Genomic DNA, 23,647 nt, shown 5'->3' with positions numbered 1-23,647 from the left:
TACTAGCTGTTATATTGACCTTTATGCTTACAATGTAAATATATAGACAGGTAATGAATAATACAATAATTCAAAATCTTTTATTTCATAGGTATATGAGCTGAAATTTGAATATAACACTAAGTTGTAATCGTGATATCACCTATGCTCTTTTTGAAGGCAAATCCAAAAATAAAAATAACAATGATTTGCATTCAAAAAAGGCAAAAGTGGTACTCTTGAGTCACCTGCAATACACGTTGCTAAGACGTTACTTGATAAAGGAGCAAAACTTATTATTGACCCAACACACCGTTGGAAGAACAATAGTAGTATAGTGGAAGAGGTATAAAATGTGAAACTATATAAAAGGAAAAAACAACATTTCAACGAGAATGCTGTTTTTTTCCTAATGATCAATGTAAAATACAGGTATCTTATTCTTATTCATAACTTAAATGGATCTAAAAACCCACAATTCATAAATACTTTGTTGTAATTAAATTATTTGGTAGCGGTGTCGTATGGTATCTACGCACTGAATGTTATCTACACATTGCTATTTACGTATAAATTATGTCGTATGCTATCTACGCACTGAATGTTATCTACACATTACTATTTACGTACTTCGTTTTAAACCAGAGCACTTCATAAATAAATGAAGATTGTCAATGAATGTTCTTAATTAATGTTGAAAAGTATTTTTCATATCAATAAAAAATGTTTCAAACGTATTTGTTATGTTTATGGAGCGCCACCATTCTTCTTTAAGCTGCCTTTCCAGCAAATTAGTGGCACCATGCGATTTTATACCATATTTCACCTTTATATGTCGCCAATAACATTCCATAGTTTAAGTTTCAGCTCCTGTTTGTGGATCAATGAAATTAATTTTATGATTTACGGTATTGTGGATATAGCCATGATCGTTTAAACAGCTGTAAGCTTTCCATTCATCTGAAAAAATGGTCGTCCCTGGCTCAATTTCTCTTTTAATAATTGGAAGCAAAGTGGCGCGGTCTCTTTTTTGAACGATAAACAATCAACGTTCTACTATATTATCACGTCTACAACACATTCCAAACACCCACGGCCCTGTACGCGTACACCGTAATTTCGATTAGTTATTTCAGTATCAGTATCAGAACTGCTAGATCCTGATTCTACAATTTCTTCTCTAGGTTGACGATTTCCTAGACGTAGGCGACCACGGTTATACTTCCGCTTGCCTTGAAATAAAGATTCGTCTATTTGCACTACGAATCCTACCCCACCCATTTTCGTACGTTTTTCAAATTGGTCAACACAAATATCACGGCAAAGATTGTACCAATCCGACACGGTGTGTTGACTTCTGCCTGTCCATTTCATAGTTTAAATTACTTGCATACCATGTGCCCAATACCATACAAGTTCTACTATCTGGCATAAACTTAATCCGCTATTACATTTTCCATTAATATCGACATAGGTAAAAAACGGATTTTTTTTTTATGAATGGACTTATAGGTTTGACAACCACGTGTTTGGCAACGTAAGTATTTTGTTTTCACAAATTGCCCATTGGAATCTCGTTTGCAGCTATTTTTAAAACATTCCTTGAGAACGCCACCACACACTTCATTGCTAATATTATTGATTTTTTCACAAAATTCTTGTTTAGGTAAGAAACCTTTTTATTTTAAAAAATTCACACAAGTATCATCAGTATAAATAATATCTCTATATAAATCACCAATTGAAGACATTTTGAACGCAATACAAATGACAAACACACGCGAATAATTCACAGACACAACTAATCGTTAAAAACCCGTGGGATCTAACTTTGTACTTTGTAGATAGCATACGACACCGCTACCCGATAAGGTATTTGTAGATAGCATACGACACTAGTATTCAGTGCGTATATAGCATACGACACCGCTACCAATTATTTATAAAAATTATGAGTTATATCTCATTTATTTCAATTTATGGTTAGTACTTATATTATAATACATTTGTTTGTGGAATTGTATCTTCTATGCATCTATGGTGTAATTGAAGTTATTTTATAATGTAAGTTAATTTTTTAATGATTGAAAATTTAAATAACCTATTACATGAATTAAACGGTATAAATCATGTTCAAACTGTATATATTGATAGTTTAGAAAATAAGTATTTCCATGTAAATAGTCTCCATTTTTTGTATGAACATTAGAAGTCTGAAAGCTAATATTAATGAACTTTTATTGTTGTTAAATTCTATTAATTATAGTTTTGATGTTATTGTGTTTAGTGAGACTTGGATAAATGAAGGTATTAATTTTATGATTAACGGTAATGAAGCCATTCTCTCTGCAAGTTAAATAAATCAGATGGTTTATCAATATTTGTAAATAGCATATTATGTAAAATTAAGGCCGTCTGAAAACAAATTATATCTAATTGTAATTCTATTGAAATAACTATTGATAAAGATAATTCACTATTTTATCTGACTGGTTTATATAAATCATCTAGTTATGTTTTGGACTATTCCTTTTTTCTTGAATGATTATTTATCACAATATAAGCATAATTATAAACAAATCTTGTGTAGTGATATTAATATTGATATTTTATCAAATAATCTTGAAACAGTTAAATATTTGAATATCTTACATAGCAATAATTTTTACACTGCTTGTAATAATCCTACCAGAATTAGTAGTCATTATAATACATGTATTGATCACTTATTTGTAAAAAATTTTAATATTATTTAAGTATCATCTTATGTGTTACATAGTAGCATTACTGATCATTTTAGTTTAATCTTAAATATTAATATTGATGATATAAATATTGAATTTAAAACCATTGACTTTAAACATCTAAATATATTATTAGAATTGAAGATTGGAGTACTCTACTAGATAATAAAAATGTTGATAGCTCAGTCGATATTTTTAATAATAAAATCAATGATTTAATTTTAGCATCTACTAATAATTACTCACATATTAAAAGGAGGAACAATAATAAAAAACGCAAGCTATAACCCTAGATTTCTTTAAGTCTTATTACGTCTATTAGAGTTATTGAAAAAATGTATAATAAAATGAGGTGTTAACCTTTTAATGTTCATTATAAAAAATGTTATATCATTTATAGAAATATATTAAATAACTTAAGTAAAATTGCTAGAGACGCATACTATAAAACACAATTTGAATTAGCTGGCAATAATACTAAAAAAGTATGGGATTTTATAAAAATATCTTCTAATACTAAAATTAATAAACAAACTATTGTCAATGAAATCAAAGATGAGTGAGGATTATCTATAGCTCAAAAGAAGTCGCTAATATTTTTAATTCATTTTTTGTTAATGTTGGAAGTAATATAGCTTCAAATATTAGTGATGATGGTTCTACATACAAACAATTTAAGGAGCTAAATTATAACTGTCATATTGAAAAATCAATTTTTCTAAGCCCTATCAAACCCTATTGTCCCTACTGAAATAAGTAGTATGATTATGAAATCTAAAGATTATTCATCTTATTATGACTAATGAAAAAAACATCAACTAATTTATCTTTAACTTTGACCATTATTTTCAATAAATGCTTTTTAACTTGTGAATTTCCTTCTAGCTTTAAAAATTCAATAGTTATTCAACTTTATAAGATTGTAAGTATAAGAAGTTGTAACAGTTATGGGCCAATCACTCTTACATTGACTATCGCTAAGCTTCTCGAAAAATTTATTAAAACCAGACTTGTTAACTTTCTAAATGAACATACATTTTTTAATGGAAACCAATTTTCTTTCAGGAATAATTTATCTACACATTTTGCATTATATTGTGCTGCTAAATTTATATATGGTAATCTTGATTTAAAAAAATATGTTATTGGTATATTTTTAGACTTGAAAAAAGCTTTTGATTCTGTGGATTATAATTTATTGTTAAAAAAAACTTCAACACTGGGATATGAGGAGTTCCATTAAAACTATTAAAATCATTTATTAGTAATAGAAATCAAAAAGTTAAAATTAATGATGTTTATTGTGATGACCAATTAATTAATTATTCTGTACCTCAAGGGACTTTTCTTGGACCACTACTTTTTATAATATATATTAATGGTTTAAAACAAACATTTAGGAGATAAAGTATTGTGTTTTGCTGATGACATGGTTTTTCTTGCTAGTAACTTGCCTACCTAAACTAAAATATGAAGCTAATAATGGTATTAATTTAATTAAAAATTAGCTGGACAATAATTCTTTGCAACTTAATTTTATTAAATCTAACTTTATACATTTTAGAATAAATAATACAAACAATAATTTAAACTTTGAAAAATTAATTGTATACACTGAATCTTGTAATAGAAAAGTAAATAATTGTGTCTGTACTTTCGGTTCGAAAATTCTTTTACGCATTTAAATGTTTGAGAAATATCATAACGATTAACGTTAAAACAATATTATATAAATCCCTAGTGCAATCAATAGTGTCTTTAGTCTTATGGTATAGCATTTTGGGGTAACACTTTTGATACTTATTTTAAAAAATTACATACAACATTAAATTCTCTTGTAAAATATATATTCAATAAGCCAAGACTCTTTCCCACAACTTTTTTATACAATGAATGTAAAATCTTAACTATTAAGTCTCTTCATATATTGCATGTTTTCGCTGTTGTTTTTAAATAATATATTAACACAATTAATACTCTTACTCATAATTATAACACACACATTGTTAAAGTTATTAATATAACTCTACCTAAATTAAGAACTGTTTTTTGTCGACCTGGCCATATTTTCTATTCACTAATTTTTGAATTAAACATAAAATTTGTATTCATGGTTTTACTAATTTTATACAATTACAAAGAAAACTTATGTCTCTGGATTTAAATACCTAAGATTTACATAAAAATAAATTACCTTATATTTTTAATAATTTATTTCCAATAATTGATTAAATTATTTATATTTTATTTTGAATAATTGTAAAGTAATTTTTGCTACTTTTATGTTATATTATTGATATGTTTATTTAATTTTGTAATTGCATGAACTCTCACCTCCAGCACAGCCTTTGGTATTGGAGGTGATCCAACAAAAAATTGTTATTTAGTAATACGTCTTGTATATATTGCTTGTTGGAGAATTAATAAATTATTATTATTATTTATTATTATTATAATTAAATCATAATTACTTATTAGACAACAAATAAAATTAATAATAAATAATTTTATAACATTATGATGTGAATTTGTTTTAAATAAGTTGAACAGAATGTTGTAACAACATAACCTATAGGTTTCATGAAATTGTTTATCGAATGATCTATAATAATATGGTAGTATTGATACATAATATGTTTATTAAAATAAATCACTGATCTTAGGTGGAACAGAGCAAATAAAACAAGATCTCACACATCCTTACGTCACTGATAATCCAGAAAACGTAATTTGCTGTATTGAAATTTACGATAATCTATACACAGCTGCAGACTTGACACACGCTATTTTAATATGTACCAAATGGGATTAATTTGTGGTAATTTTTTATGAAATAATGATTTTATTTATAAACAACTTACTGATCTAATTAATTTCATATACATTTTAAGTTAAAAAGTATAAAATTATGGTATTTAGTATTTACTTGATTTAGTGAGAATTTTATCATTTTATAATACATTTTTTTTGTCTATTGTTAAAATCTTTACCTACTACATTAAGTTATATTTTAGTTTCTGAGCGGAGCTAGTGGTTTTACAATGGTGTTCATTATTTTTTTTTTTTTTCCATTATACAAAATTTCTACCAGAAGGAATGCTTCAATTTCAACATATTATAGTATGTTATCTTTTAGCAAATTAGACCAAGATGGTACTTTAGAGAGGTCATTTTCTCAGTAGTTATTTAATGCCATGGAAAAAGTCACTGACAAATTAAGAAAAACTTTAAAAACGGGATCTTAATTTCTAACCTCCTTTGTGTATCTCGGTAGAAACAAATAAAAATAACAATATTAGTTATTTTGTTGTAATTTATAATATTAATTCTACTTACAGACTATATAATAAAATATAATAACAATATAAAATATTTAGACTGACAAACCGTCTGCTCTGAATCGTTTTTTATATAGGTATACATTAAGTTCAAATTTAATACAATCCATTAAACAGTGACCCACTTGTAACCTACTGTACAGCAGAGCGACATCCACTTACCTGCTTATTTATATGTTATATTTACATAATTATATATTCGGTTTAAAAATAGTATTTGATATTTAGAATTATTCATGTAATTGATTCTGAATATTTATCCTAACATAGCAAAATACTTAATTTCTAATGTTTAAGTGTAAAATACACATTTATATCCAATGAAAAATCTTATAATTATATTAAACTGTTTTACTCTACTAATCATAAAATCATTTATAATGGTCAATTAATCAACCAATGTATTATTATGTTCTAGGCCAGGGGTCACCAAATGGCGGCCCGCGGATGAATTTTGACAGGCCCGCAGATAAGGAGAAAAGAAACATTTTAATACGTAATTATTATTACGGGCGACTGTTGTAATAATAAATGTTGCAGGTAATTTCTTATCTTTGTACATTATTAGGTTGAAAACGAAGTCCGATCCCGGCTCATCAACGAACACCTTAAAATGATGATGAAGATAGCAACCACAAGCCATAACCCCGACTTAAAGCAGCTAGTTGAGATCAAGATCTGCCATTTTTCACATTAAAAATATTAATTCTTAATTGTTTTACTTATTTATTAAATATGTCATTCTATTTTCATTAGTGATAGTTATATAGATAACATGTGTGTATTTTTTTTATTAAGAAATAAAATAGTTTTGGCCAATCGGCATATGACAATAAATATTATGTACTTTGAAATTGTATGGCCCGCGAGAATTTTCCAAATTCTTAATGTGGCCCGCGGAAAGTATTGGTGACCTCTGTTCTAGGCCTTGAATTATGAATGTATAATAAAACCAGTATTTATTTTTGATGGCCTCGAGATTCTGAACTATGAAATCTTGGTCACAATTGGGTTTCAAGTTCATACTGTTTGAAAACGTTGAATTTTAAAATGTATGGCGTATATTGTCTCCCATTTAAGAAGACGTTACGCCAAAATTTGGTATCTCCGTCTTACAAGTGCGTAATATAGCAAATTTTGCACTCCTCCGGAGATCACGTTTAACTCTGTTAGTTTAAAAATTAGAGTGAACAACAACAAATATCTGTGTAACGTCCTCTTAACCATATTAATTAAGCATTCTTGCGATTGCCAGAAAATATTAGTAATTATATTAAGTATATATATTTTTCTACACTTATATTCATTCATAGTTTATACATGGTAACCTCAATCAGATTTTTCACAAATTTATATATAACATGGCCTCATGCTTAAAATAAGAAATTAATTACTATAAGTAGTAAGGACATATAAGTTGTAATATTATAACTATGTAAAATTGGTACTTATCTTAAATTTGTATAATAATTGATAAACTAATACTTAACAAAAAGTGTGTATTACTTTTTAACTTAACTGAGTTAACCTATAGTTAAATTAAGTTTTAAGTTGTAACTTATTACTTTTTGTTATTGGTGCATATCAACTTAACTTGACTAAGTTAATAAAAAACATTAACTTGCTCAGCCTATAGTAGTAAAGTATATAATGTATTAATGTATGTAATGTGTTTAATAGTATATAATATTGTGCGTACCCACTACGTATGACGTATATCGATACACAAATACCTAAATAGCTAGGGGGGTTAATACGGTGTGTTATATCAATAAAAATTACTTCTCAGGAAAACTATCATCCTTGTTTAGTATATTTATTTTAGATTCTGAGTGAAACGATGAATGTATTGATTTTACAATGATGTGTGTTTTTTTTTTTATTTTTTTTTTATTTTTTTTTTTATTTTTTTTTTTATTTTTTTATTTTTGTGTCTGTGTACACGATAAGTAGTCGAAATAATGCTTCGATTTTCGACTTCAGTATCTTGTTCGATGGGAAAGTGAATATCGTTGGTGCATTGGGGAGGTCAAAATTTTAATTTCCCAGTAGTTTTCAAAAGCGATGTGAAAAACAAAAGAAAAATTAAGGAAAAACGGGAATTTTTACGCAAAATCGATTTTTAACAAAATCGATTTTGGTTATTGGTATAACTCTAAAACAAATGACCGTAGATGCATGAAATTTTCACTGGTTGTTTATATTTGCATTTTCTATACACAATACAATTTTGAAAATAATTTGACTTTTTTTGAACTGTTTACGGACATTGTCAGTTTTCAGTTTATTTAAATTTTTTTTCTATAAATATCAATAAAATTTTATTTGTTGGGTAAAAAAGCTTGAAAATTTAATAGAAGGCTCCTAGGTTATTGTTTCAAAGGCAGATGAAAAAAATTAAAAATCCTTAGTCACAGTTTTTTTTTATACACGTTTAAAGTTCAAATCTTGAAAAAATACGGAAAAATCACGAAAATTTGCAAATTATTTTGAGTTAGAAATTCATAAAAAATTTTCTTTTTAAATCTAAGATTTTAAAATCTAATACAAGATTCCTCATAAGTTTGTCTAACTTTATCAAAAAAAAAATTTCTACAAGAAAGTCAAATTAAATTTTTATGAGCGTTTTAAATTCATATTTTTACAACATTAGATATTCACTCGATTTCTCATGTACCGATTTCCTTATTTTCTTGTAATTCAAAAACGAATAACTGTAGATACATGAAAATTTCACTGAATGTTTATATTAGCATTTCCTATACACCATACAATTTTGAAAATATTTTGACACTTTTTGAGCTGTTTACGGGCATTTTCAGTTTTCAATTTTTTTAGTTTTTTTTTCTATAAATATCAATAAAGTTTTATCTGTTGGGCCAAAAAGTGTAAAAATTTAATACAAGACTCCTGATATATTTTTACAATAGCAGTTGAAAAATATTGAAAATACATAGGCACAGTTTTTTTTTATAAGCATTTAAAGATCAAATTTGGACAGAATTTATCAAAATCTCGAAAATTATCAACCATTGTAATTAATAAATTATAAAATGTTCAGTTTTTATAGCTAAGGATTGAAAATTTAAAACAAGATTCCATGTAAATAGATAATTCGGTTACCAAAAAATCTAAAAAATACACAAGCACAGTTTATTTGTATAGTCATTTTAAGTTCAAATTTGGACGAAATTACATAAAAACCTAGAATAACTATTTTAGTTATTTTGTTGTGATTGTATAATATTATTCGTGGGCACTTGAAACTTCTAATTTGTAATATTTTCATCGATATATTATGATGATAGTATCACGGTTTGTTGTTGATGTATAACGCGTTATATGTACCTAATGGATATTGTGATATGATTAATTTGGAATTTATTATAGGTCAATTTTTTTTTTAATACCATAGATAAGTGTATAATATGTCTTATACCTAGACTGACATATCGTCTCCACTCAGAATCGTTTTTCTTATACAATGATATATCATTGAATTCAAATTTAATACCATCCATTATACAGTGACCCACTTGTAACCTACAGTACAGCAGAGCGACATCCACTTGCCCACCTTTTTAAATATACAAACCAGCAACGAATTGGAAAATGCATCATTATGCACAGACTCGTCGCTTATATTATGTGCTTCATAATATCGGGATATGAGTCCATCCATAGTGTATCAACAGTTAATTATTACTAAAAATTACTCGAGATTTTCAAAAAGAAAAATTGGATACGTATCGACGGGGTATAGTTACGTACCGACTCGTATCGCTTGTAAATATCGTATGTACCTACGTGAAAATACTCGAATTATTATAATAATATAGTATCTTATCTATTCTGTGCTCGAACGCCTAAAATTTATTGTTAATTGACCCGATACTAGTATACCACAGACTATTATACAAAATGGTTATGTATAGTACGATATATTATACATATAACAGTGGCGTAATTTGGCCATGTTTGTGAGGGGGGATTGAAACGTTTACTTCTAATAGGTACCTCCCCACCACCGCCAAAAAAAAAAAATTGGTTTCTATCATAAAAACCTGTCAGTCCAACGATTGTGATCTGTATAATGTATAATGTAAGTATAATGTATTAATGTATAATGTGTTTGCGCCGCCGCCGATACTCGCGTTATCTTCGATTAAGAGGATGTCAGCACACCGTATTTGTTTTCTCTCTCTCTAGCCCACGCGCAACATAGACAAAATGTATTTGCACAAAATCATTTTTTCAATGTTTTTAAGTAGGTAGTCTTAGAGCAAAATCACTCATCACAAAAAAGATAGAAAATAATATTTTTGAGGGAATGACATTATCGATTTCTCTTCATAACCGAATTGCTGTTTTATTATTATTGTATAAGATTTGTATTATTTGTGTGGGCATGTGCAAAATTACAGGATTAGTCTTAAATCCTTAAATTATTAATTGTATAGGTCATTATTATAATTAATACTTTTATAAATATGTAATATTATATTGGTTGTGCCACACAACAGCGTATATAGCATAACTACGTATCGACGGGGTGTAGTTACGGACCGACTCGTATCGCTTGTAAATATCGTAGGTATACCTACGTGAAAATACTCGAATTATTATAATAATATAGAATCTTATCTATTCTGTGCTCGAACGCTTAAAATGTATTGTTAATTGACCCGATACTAGTATATACCACAGACTATTATACAAAACTAGCTGATCCCGCTGGCACTTCGTTGCCCGTTAAATGTACCAATTCTATATATGACTCAAACTTTGTTCAATTCTTTATTTAATATTCGGTGTATGGTGTATGGTGTTCAAAATTTATCTTAACTTTTCTGTTGCCCGGAATAAAAATTCTGATTCGCAGCAGTATATTATCAGGTAGGCAATCTACCTGCGGTAGATCGCGGACCCCGTGCTGTTTGTACGTAAGTGTATAATTTAACTCTAAAGTATCAAAATTGTACAAAGTTTGTCATTTTTACTTGATTCCGCCTACGGAGGATTAATATAATCAATTAATACAATAGCCTAACGCAACCGTACTAAAATCCGATGAATAAAAAAAAACAAATTTAACACTTTTTAAATTAGCCTATCTTCTTCCCAGAGGTCTAATCTACACACAAACATTCATTTTTATCTATAGTATAAATAATATAAAAAATTATAGCGTTTGTTTGTATGTTCGGGATAAACTCCGAAACTACTGAACCGATTTCGAAAATTCTTTCACCAATACGAATACAAAATTCTTTGTGAGTGCCATAGGCTAATTTAAAAATGTAAGTGATCACTCCAGGTAGGTGCTCAAACAGGTATTTTGAGATTTACGATAGAAATTTTTGTTTTTTAATGATTGCTATAGGTTATATATATGGATAAAAATAATTGTATTGGCGTTGTTATTGTTTTTGGCCATGTCGCCAGGTGTGCACTTAAGAGGCAATAACTTCGGAACCACTTATCCCACAGCGTACAAATATCACAGAAACCATCTACTTATCAATCTTAATATGTACTGAAATTTTTATCAAAATCGGTTTGGTTGATCTTGAGTTATAAAATTTATTCAAAATGTACACTTATTTTTATATGTATATATAGATGGTATATGTATAGTACGATATATACACATAAAAGTGGCGTAATTTGGTCATGTTTGTGAGGGGAAATTGAATCATTTACCTCCAATACCTCCCCACCACCACCAAAAAAAAATTGGTTTCTATCATAAAAACCTGTCAGTCCAACGATTGTGTAATTGTATAATTTATAATGTGTTTGCGCCGCCGCCGATACTCGCGATGTCTTCGATTAATGGTAAACCGGATTCGCAGGCCGACTACACACACACGCATTTTACCATTAGGTAATTATTATTGTCAAACTATGAATTATTGAACATGTTAATTTTATAATCATTGTCCACCGTCTCAAGTTACGTTTTGTTTTGTCAGTACCGTAATGTACCTTGCTCGCAGCACTCAGATGCATCGCAGCGTCACAAATTTGTTGATTTTACAATGTGTGTTTTTTTTTTGTGTCTGTCATCACCTTTTAGGAGTAAAAGTGCTTGGATTTTCTTCAACAGTAACTTTTCTGATAGGAAAGTGAATCTAGTTGGTACTTTGGGTGGTCAAAAGTAAAAAGTTACCAGGAGTTTTCAAAAGCGACCTAAAAAACAAAAGAAAAACGGGAATTATTAAATCGATTTTGGTTTTTGGTGCAACTCTAAAACAAATGACTGAATGTTTATATTAGCATTTTCTATACACCATAACATTTTCCAAATATCTTGACTTATTTTGAGCTGTTTACGGACATTTTCAGTTTCCATTTTTTTTAGTTTTTTTTTTTTATAAATATCAATAAAATTTTATTTGTTGGTTAAAAAAGCTTGAAAATTTAATAAAAGGCTCCTAGGTTATTGTTTCAAAGGCAGATAAAAAAAATTAAAAATCCATAGTCACAATTTTTTTTATAAGCTTCTAAAGTTCAAATATTGACAAAATACGTAAGATGGACGACAATTTGCAAATTACTTTTAGTTAGAAATTCATAAAAAATTTTCTTTTTAAATGTAAGATTTGAAAATAAAATACGAGAATCCTTATAAGTTTGTCTACCTTTATCAAAAAAAAAATGTCTACAAGAATGTCAAATTATATTTTTATGAGCGTTTGAAATTCATATTTTTACAGCAATTGATATTCACTCGATTTCTCGTGTAACGATTTTCTTCTTTTATTGTAATTAAAAAACCATTAACTGTAGATACTTGAATATTTCACTGAATGTTTATATTAGCAATTTCTATACACGATAAAATTTTGAAAATAATTTGACTCTTTTTGAGCTGTTTACGGACATTGTAAGTTTTCAATTTTTTTAGTTTTTTTTTCTATAAACATCAATAAAATTGTATTTGTTGGGTAGAAAAGCGTGAACATTTAATGCAAGGCTCCTGATATATTGTTACAATAGCATTTTAAAAATATTAAAAATACGTAAGCACAAGTTTTATTTATAAGCATTTAAAGTTTTAATTTTTACAAAATTTATCAAATTTAAAATTTAATAATTATATTGTAGTTAAACATTTATAAAATGTGAACATTTATTTTTATAGCTAGGCATTGAAAAGTTAAAATAAGGTTTCACGTAAATAGTTTATAATATATTAATTACTTTATTCACTATAATATCATCAAACATAGGTACTAGGTAATATCATAGGCTGACTGACCGTTTTCGCTCAGAATCGTTTTTCTTATACAATGATATTATATCATTGAATTCAAATTTAACACCATTCATTACAGTGACCCACTTGTAACGTACTGTACAGTGGTGCGACAACCACTTACCCAATTTTTTTAAAATTGTTATTATGAATCTATATAAAATACTCACATATTTTGAATTGTTGATGTGTCCGCATTCATCGCATTGACATAATTTTTATTGTACCTAACCGCAATATCAACTTATAGCGTTTTATATCGCAGGCACGAATTGCCATTTAATTATTATTGTATTTTTCGCAAACGCGAATTGCTGTTTTATTATTATTGTGTGTGCATGTGCAAAATTACAGAATTAGTCTTAGACACAATGTGTCAAAGACCAGCACTCAGCAGTGCAACGTCAAACTGTGAGTCCTTAAAGTCAGTATAAAAAGCTAAAAAGTAAGCTAAAAACGAGGCTAAAAACGTGTTTCATAAAACAGAGAACTCAAATTAAAAATTTTATTTTGCTTTTTTTGAACTCTTTGAGACTTTTTTGCATTTTTACCTGTTTTTGAAAAAAAATCGGACATATTTTATGAAATTAAACTTTAATAAACGTGTTTTTAGATTTTTGTCAATGAAATTATTATGATAATTTCGTATTAGGTACTTGGTTCTAATTTTTGTTGTCCGCTGATTTTGTTGGGTTTTTTCTTGTCGATTTCTACAGCGATTATTAATCGCCGATTATCAACGAACGAGCGTTGAATGCGTTGTGTAGTCAATTCATTTGGATTCTGATCAGAGTGACTAAACTGTTTCAAATCTTAAGTAACTACCTATAATAATTTGTAAGTGACCAAAAAATTATTAATTAATAAATTTCCTTTTTTTTGCATATTTTTAGCGCATATTTAGCGATGTTTAAGGTAATATTATATAGTGCATATTTATGCAATTTTAAGTGCTATAAAATCCCAACCTTGCATGCTCATAACACGCGTAGCTCACATCAGTATTTGCTCGGCAATCCCGTCCACTGCTGATCGAGGTATTTACACCGCACTCACGCACACTTACAAATTTCGGTCAGTCTATATTAATATAGCATTATTATAGGTGAATGCGCCGGGGACGGAATAATAGTTAGCCCGTACGGCCCGATCGCTAATTACTTCGCGCGCTGTACTCACACACCGACCGACCTGTGTATAGATGTGTATGTGTGTGTAGCGACTCAAAGGAAGTGGACGGGGTCGCCGAGCAAGACCAGAGAGTGCTAGTGTGTGGGTGGGTGTGTAAATGTGTGTATAATGTGATGTGTGTGCTTAAAGAATATTGGACGGGTACCTAACTCAAATTAAGTAAATGATAAACAGTAGTTGTTGAGTTGCTGTATAATTCACAAATTTAATAATTTTGATGATACACAATATTAAATGGCCCTGCTGGCCCAACAGAATAAAAACAATAATAATATAATTAATAATGTGTACCTAACTGACAACTTAGTCGGTGCACTGCTGGCCAGCTGCTATCACCCGTGCTTGTATAATAATTTGATAATAGACAACAACAATAATAAGTTAACACGATTTACACGAAATAATAAAAATACAAAATCACTGGCTATCGTGCCAGACAATAATTTAAATAGCTATAACTAATTACAGCCCGTATGGGTAAACAATAATAATATAACAACACAAATACGATTTAAGTTATGATCGCACTCATGACAATATTATAACACAATAATAATATTTGAAATAGCCCGACGATTGGCGACGTGGTATATTATATCAACAGAAATACAGAACAATAAAAATATGCAATCGGCTATTAGAGCCGGCGCTAACAATCTAGATTCTATTATAAAATAAAAAAAAAACAGTATGATATCTGGCTATTCGAGCCAGATCACAATATTATATAAAAACAATATACTTTCATATTACAAGGCGATTCGCGCCTGCAATATAATATATAGGTCGTGTCGACTGTGTGCGACGAACGAACGAACTGAACTCACTGCCGCACCGCGTCTCGACCTTGCTGGACAATGCCCGGTCGCGGCCTAATCTACATATTATTATATAATAATTAATAATCTTAATAATAACTGTGTGTGGTCGGTCGGTGCGGTGTTTCCGAATTGCGGACAAAGTGACAAAAACCATGTGAGTTGCGGACGAAATCTAAAAAGGTAACATACGAATTGCGGACACAAATATAAGATAAGAAATTTCCTATTATTATTTTTTGATATAGCGATCGTGGACGTTGGGAAATTATTGTTTGATATACAGGCTGTTTCAAAAACATTTTTACCACAAGATCTATAAAAACTATGATGATAAATAATGACGATAATCTATAAATATTTTATAAACAATTTTTTCCACAAAATTAAAACAATAAATAATTCAACAACATTTTAAAAATAACGATTGCTCTTTTGCAAGACACAAATATTTCTAACCCCACCTAGCAATTTTTTTGGTAGCTTGTCCTAAGTCCTGAAAAAGTGGTGAAGGGAAATATTTGTGTCCACAACTAACGTGGTTTTTATTAAAAAAAAGCTCTGTACGCAATTAGTATTATGACAACGAAACTCGTGTCCGCAATTGTTATGTTATAATTCCTGACCTAAATAATTCGTCCGCAACTAGTATGTGTCCGGTCGGTGGGTACATTGCTATTGTCGCGGCGGCGAAAATAGGTAAACTGTATACGCGCACGAAGTAAAAGACAACCGGGCTCGCGTCTCTTATTATTAGTCGCTCCCGGCTCGTTCATAACGCATATCCATGAAAATAAATAATTACATACTGTTTAATGAAGTTATAAATGTACTTTTTCCAGTAGATTCGTGGAATAATCTGTGTAGACGTAAAATACTCAAAGTCGACATCTGCAAAAGGTTATATCACCAGTGCTCGAAATGGAAAATTTTACAAACCGGAACACTCATAAAATTAATATTATTATTATTATTATTATTAATTAATTAATTTTAATTATTTTAATGAGTGTTTACTTTACAATACAATATAACTAGTTAAATAGATACAAATAATATGATTAATTGTAAGCTTAAAAAAGGTGGGTAAGTGGATGTCACTCTGCTGTACAGTAGGTTACAAGTGGGTCACTGTAATGGATGGTGTTAAATTTGAATACAATTATATAATATCATTGTATAAAAAAAACGATTTTGAGCGAAAACGGTCTGACTGCTCTAGTCAGCCTATGATATTACCAACACCAAGTATATTTAATGATATTGTGAATAAAGTAATTTATAAATAACCTATTTAGTATTTACGTGGAACCTTGTTTTATATTTTCAATCCTTAGCTATAAAAGTTGAACATTTTATACATTTTTAACTACAAAATAATTATTACATTTTAAATTTGATACATTTTGTCGAAATTCGAACTTTAAATGCTTATAAAAAAAATTGTGCCAATGTATTTTTAATATTTTTCAACTAATATTGTAACGATATATCAGGAGCCTTACATTACATTTTCACGCTTTTTTAGCCAACAAATACAATTTTATTGATAAATAGAAAAGAAAACTAAAAAATTGAAAACTGACAATGTCCGTAAACAGCCCAAATTGAGTCAACATATATTCAAAATTGTATGGTGTATAGAAAATGCTAATAATATAAACAATCATTGAAATTTTCAAGTATCTACAGTTATTCGTTTTATAATTACAACAAAATAATAAAATCGTTACATGAGAAATCGTTCAAATAGCCTTATCGGCTTCTGCAAGAGTGGTATTACGCCTTTGGAAATACTCAGATAAGTCTTCTAGTTCATCTAAAACGTCTACGTTTTAATAAAAACGAACTCATAATTTATAATTATATTACTTAAAAGTAAAAGTAAAACGCACCTCACATATTATACACGGATACACTAATATAGTGTCCGACCGGATCAAAACACAGACTAAATAATATATTGTGACATTGTCACTTGTCAAGTATTGTCAAACTAAAATATAATTAGGTAGGTTTACACAAAACACACAAACAAATTACAGATAGTCGATAGCTAGAGTTTGTTACAATTTGTGACACAATACGTCATCGATAGCACATTAGGTATTTTTACGTTTTATTTCCTTTTATTGCCGTCTGTAACGTAAATCTGTGGGTACTTTTCGATCATTTTCATTCGTTTACGTTTTAATTGAAAATTGCGATAATACGAAGAAACGACACGCGTGATGACAGGCGAAGCCCCTTGGACTTCTATACAAATTGAAATTCTCTCTATATTAAGTATATTATATTTTGTGGAAAGGAAATTTTATAATTTTTATCCTCTAGATTGTGATACTGTCGATTTTTATGAACCGGAACGCTGTTCCGGTACGTTTCGGTCCACATCGAGCACTGGTTATAACTTATAAGTTATAAGTCGAGGGGCTGGAATTATATAATTCTTTTAAAATGACCAAAATAAGATGGTAATAATATTCTCTTAGATAGTTGAAATTATTCTCCCAATATTATTTAAAATTCATAATAAAATATGCAAAAATTATGATTTTTTATCAATAAATATTCTCTTGAACTAAAAATATGCATTTATATGCAAAATAATAAAACACATAATACAAAAAACTGATATAAATAGGTGCATAATAAAAAATACTACATGTTAAGAAAAGTTTGATTAAATTATTTTAAATTTTCAACTAAGAAAATTGTTGAAAACAATCGACAACTATATTTTGTTTCATGTTTTCTGGTATCATATTTGTACGACAGTTGGTTAAAATGTTTTTATATATGCTAAAAGAACGTTCGACGTCAACTGAAGGCACAGGAGCACATTACAAATCAGTTATCATAGCCGGTGAACAATTATATTATATAAGTTGTACTTCATTATTTCCATTCAAAACTTTAGCTACGTTTTTCAAAATGATGAGCCCTTGATTGTTTTGTTAAAGTTGATCAATTTTTATTTTTATTTTATTTACATTTTCTCCAAGTATTTTTTGAAGTTTACCAATTGTATTTTCAATTAGATTTATAGAATCAACAAGAGACACATTAGACTTTTCTAAACTTTTGATATATGTGTCAGAATTTGTCTGTCGGGATTAGGTTCCAATAGGTTATAAGTTATAACGATTGTACCATTGTGCTTAACTCGTTGAAATATACCTATTAGGTAACTATTATAAGCCTATAAGTTTTCAAAAAAAAATTTCCAAAAATCGAGCTAAACTGCATTATTTCAATATATTTATATAAATTTGCAATAAAGTGATTAGTGTTTATTACGAAGTTATATTATCTTAGTTACAGCTACCATTGGAGATTTTGGTTTTTATTTGTTGTTTCTATAAAATATGATATACTACCTATATTAGCACCAATAAATAATAAGTACATAATTATGGTTCACCAATAAAAAAAAAAGTCACGACACTCAAACCTCCCCACCGTATTTACGCCACTCATATAATATAGTATAATGTGTATATACTATATAGTATGTAGGTATATTGTGTAGTAATAATCATAGGCGTAGACATAGGGGGGTCACAGGGTATTCCACTGCATACCCTAAAACCCTAAAATACAACAGAAAAAAATTGGATGTCGCTCTGATGTACAGTAGGTTACAAGTGTGTCACTGTGATGTATGGTGTTAAATTTGAATTCAATGATATAATATCATTGTATAAGAAGAACGATTCTGAGCGAAAACGGTCAGTCAGCCTATGATATTACTAAGTATATTTGATGATATTATTGTAAATAAAGTAAATAAAGTAATTTATTTTATTTATTTATTTATTTTTTTAAGGCTTCAATTAAAAAGATTATTAGCCTAGTGAAATTTACAAACTAAAAGTCTTTTACAATATTAAAAAGAGAAAAAAAACATGATGTATACAGGAAATGTATAGTTTATCGTCTAGACCAATTACTTTTAATGTTGTTTTGGTTGAGGGATTCTTCAAGTAATGTAGGATTTTTGTTAAGATGACGTTAAGATGCAAATTTGGGGCAGTTGATGATTATGTATTCAATTGATAGGGGGATGTTGCATGAGTCGCACTTTGGTCTGGTTTCCTTAGTGATTAAGTAAGAGTGGGTAATATTTGAGTGACCTATTCTAGTTATGTTTATTATTATTTATTCTCTCCTTTATGCATTTTCAGGGTATGGCCATTTTGAAACTGTTTTTTTTTGACGTTCCTTAAATTATTACTGGTTGGAGTGTCGTCCCAGTGGTTTTGCCATGATGTAAAGATACGTTTTAGGGCTTTTTTTTCAGGTCTTTGGTGGTGGTTTTGCTTATGGAGGGAGTATGTCTAGAGGTAGCCGCTTCATTCGCCATTACGTCCACTTTCTCGTTCCCAGGGATACTTATGTGAAAGTAATTTATATGTTTACCTATTTGCGTGGAACCTTGTTTTAAAGTTTTAATCCTTAGCTACAAAAGTTGAACATTTTATACATTTTTAACTACAAAATAATTATTAAATTTTGTAAAAATTCAAACTTTAAATGTTTATAAAAAAAAAAATTGTGCCTACGTATTTTTAATATGTTTCAACTGCTATTGTAACAATATATCAGCAGCTTTGCAAAAAATTATCACGCTTTGTTACCCAAAAAATAAAATTTTATTGATATTTATAGAAAAAAAAACTAAAAAAATTGAAGACTGACAATGTCCGTAAACAGCTCAAAACGAGTCAAATTATTTTCAAAATTTTATCGTGTATAGAAATTGCTAATATAAACATTCAGTGAAATTTTCAAGTATCTACAGTCATTCGTTCTTTAATTACAATAAAAGAAGAAAATCGTTACATGAGAAATCGAGTGAATATCAATTGTTGTAAAAATATGAATTTCAAACGCTCATAAAAATTTTATTTGACTTTTTTGTAGACATTTTTTTTTTGATAAAGGTAGATAAACTTATGAGGAATCTTATATTACATTTTAAAATCTTAGATTTAAAAAGAAAAATTTTTATAAAATTTTTATAATAATTTGCAAATTTTCGTCATTTTTAGGTATTTTGTCAATATTTGAACTTTAAATGCTCATAAAAAAAAATTGTGACTATGGATTTTTATTTTTTTTCATCTGTGTTTGAAACAATATACTAGGAAACTTCTATTAAATTTTCAAGCTTTTTTTAACCAACAAATACAATTTTATTGATATTTATAGAAAATAAACTAAAAAAAATAGGAACTGAAAATGTCCGTAAATAGTTCATAACAAATCAAAATATTTTGAAAATGTTATTGTGTATAGAAAATGCAAATATATACGACCGATACATTTCATTTATATACGTTAATTTGTTTTTGAGTTACACCAAAAACCAAAATTGATTTTGTAAAAATCGATTTTGCGTAAAAATTCCCGTTATCTTTTAATTTTTAAGTTGTTTTTTTACGGCGCTTTTGATTACTGGGAAGTTTACCTCCCGAACGCACCAACAAGATTCTGAAGTTAAAAATCGAAGCATTTTTTCGACTACTTATCGTGTACACGGACACAAAAAAAAATAAAAAATAAATATTTTAACAAAATTGGTGTTGGAGATTAGCCTCATAAAATGTTTGCATCCTTTTATACAAAATTTAAATAACCACCTTGAATTAAAATTATTTTTTGATCACACTGCCACACACCTTTTATGAGAATATTTTTACTATTTCATTTGTTTTTCATGGAATTCAAATTTAATATATGTATAATAGTGACTCAATAGTGAGATACACCATGAAAATACTGTAAAGGAGAACCGTTATACAATTTAACCCACTGTTTTATTATTTGAAAAAGATAATTTTTAAAATAATATAAGTAACACAAAATAATAATATTATAAAATGTTTTTTTATTCCTGCATACCAATAATTTATACTTATTCCTGCCTATGCATTTCAAATCAATAATTATGTTAGGTCTGTTACTAAAGCATTGCCAAGTTTGAAACTGAATATCAAAATTATCCAATATTATGTACTTTATTTTGTACAAATTGTACAACCAAAATAAAATTTTGTACACCTCCCCCAACTCGAGAAAACGCTATTTCCTCATGTGATTTCATTTGTTATACTTAAAAAGTTTTATGTACGTACCCACGTATAATTATTTAAATTGCAAAAAAATAACTAAAAACAATATTTTTCATTTAGGTACATATTTAATTTTCTTCAAATTTGAATTTAAAATTTCTATAAAAAAAAACTATGTGAATAATTTTTTAGAGATTTGGGTTACAACACCCACTACTTATGAAAAACAATGTTTTAATTTTTCAATCTTAAGCAAAACATTTTTTTTATACATTTTTCATTACAATATAATTTGAAATTTAGCGTCATTTTCTTTTCATCACTTACATTTGAAAATGTTTTATTAATTTCTAATTGAAAAGTAATTTGCAAATTTTCAGGGCTGAATGACTTATTGTGGACTTGCGCTCAACTTTTTTAGATTCTGAGCGGAGCGATGAATGTATTGATTTTACAAAGATGCGTTTTTTACGATAGTTCATTTTTTTAATAAGTTATCCGTATATAATATAGCGTGAATTAACACACAAAAATACAAAAATGCCATAAAAAATTTAAAAATGGGTAAGTGGATGTCACTCTGATGTACAGTAGGTTACAAGTGGGACACTGTAATGGATGGTGTTAAATTTGAATTCAATGATATAATATCATTGTATAAGAAAACAGATTCTGAGCGAAAACGGTCAGTCAGTCTATGATATTACTATAAGTATATTTGATGATATTATTGTGAATAAAGTAAGTTATATATTTACGTATTTACGTGGAAACTTGTTTTAAATTTTCAATCCTTAGCTATAAAAGTTGAACATTTTATACATTATTAACTACAAAATAATTATTAAATTTTATAAATTTTGTAAAAATTCAAACATTAAACGCTTATAAAAAATAATTGTGCCTGTGTATTTTTAATCTTTTTCAACTGCTATTGTAACAATATATCAGGATCCTTTCATTAAATTTTTACACTTTTTTACCCAACAAATAAAATTTTATTGATATTTATATATAAAAAAAAAAATTGAATACTGACAATGCCCGTTAACAGCTCAAAAAGAGTAAATATTTTCAAAATTTTATTGTGTATAGAAAATGAAAATAAAAAACATTCACATACCACAACCTCCGATCAAGCCTCAACCTGCCCGAATCACTCGCCGAAATACTCTACAATCATCCCAAAGCCATAGCCGACATCATGCAATTCATCACAGCAGCAAACCTTCAATCAAAAATTTAAAAATTAAGTTCTCTTATAGTATATTCATATTTAACATTAAACATGTAATTTAAACATATGTACCTAAGCTCAATGGCCTATGTTGCCGAAGGCTCTTTTCTTCTAAAAAAAAAAAAAACATTTACTAAAATTTTCATGTATTTACAGTTTTTTGTTTTTGAATTACAATAAAATAACAAAATTGCTACATGAGAAATCGAGTCAATATCCAATATTGTAAAAATATGTACTTCAAACGCTCATAAAAATTTAATTTGATTTGCTTGTGGACATTTTTTTTTTGATAAAGGTAGATAAACTTATGAATAATTTTGTATTCAATTTTCAAACCTTAGATTTAAAAATAAAAATTTTTATGAATTCTCAACTCAACAAAATTTGCTAATTTTCGTGATTTTTCCATGTTTTGTCAAGATTTGAACTTTAAATACTTATTTAAAAAAACTGTGACTAATGATTTTTAATAATTTTCAAATATCATTGTAACAATATAGTAGGATCCTTGTATTACATTTTCAAGCTTTTTTACCCAATAAAAAAAATGTTATTGACATCCATAGAAAAAAATACTAATAAAATTGGAAACATAACATTGTTCCTAAACATTTCAAAACAAATAAAAATATTTAGAAAATTTTATCTTGTATTGAAAATGCAAATATAAAGAAGCATCGAAAGTTTCATGACTATACGTTAATTTGTTTTAAAGTTACACCAAAAACCAAAATAGATTTTGTCAAAAACTGATTTTGCGTAAAAATTTCCGTTTTTCCTTAATTTTTATGGTGTTTTTCCCGGCGCTCCCAAATGCACTAACTAGATTCACTTTTCCATCGAACAAGATATTGAAGTTGAAAATCGAGGCATTATTTCGACCACTTAATGTGTACACAGACACAAAAAAAAATTAAAAAACTCACATCATTGTAAATTCAATACATTCATCGCTCCGCTCAGAATCTAAAACAATTGTAGGGAATGGTATTATATTTT

General features: G+C 28.1%; 1 long non-coding RNA gene and 1 pseudogene across 1 annotated transcript; one reads left to right on the top strand and one right to left on the bottom strand.

The window, feature by feature from the left end:
* The first annotated feature begins 111 nt into the window (after nucleotides 1–111).
* Nucleotides 112–6,744, top strand: LOC132937062 (uncharacterized). Its single transcript, XR_009663596.1, has 4 exons — nucleotides 112–411; nucleotides 5,387–5,541; nucleotides 6,480–6,557; nucleotides 6,630–6,744. It is a non-coding gene; the product is annotated as an uncharacterized LOC132937062 (long non-coding RNA).
* Nucleotides 836–1,730, bottom strand: LOC132935727 (uncharacterized; annotated as a pseudogene).
* Nucleotides 6,745–23,647: the final 16,903 nt, after the last annotated feature.

The sequence above is a fragment of the Metopolophium dirhodum genome, chromosome 1 (genome assembly GCF_019925205.1).
Source record: "Metopolophium dirhodum isolate CAU chromosome 1, ASM1992520v1, whole genome shotgun sequence".
NCBI lineage: Eukaryota > Metazoa > Arthropoda > Insecta > Hemiptera > Aphididae > Metopolophium > Metopolophium dirhodum.
This window is presented reverse-complemented; position numbering and strand designations above follow the sequence as displayed.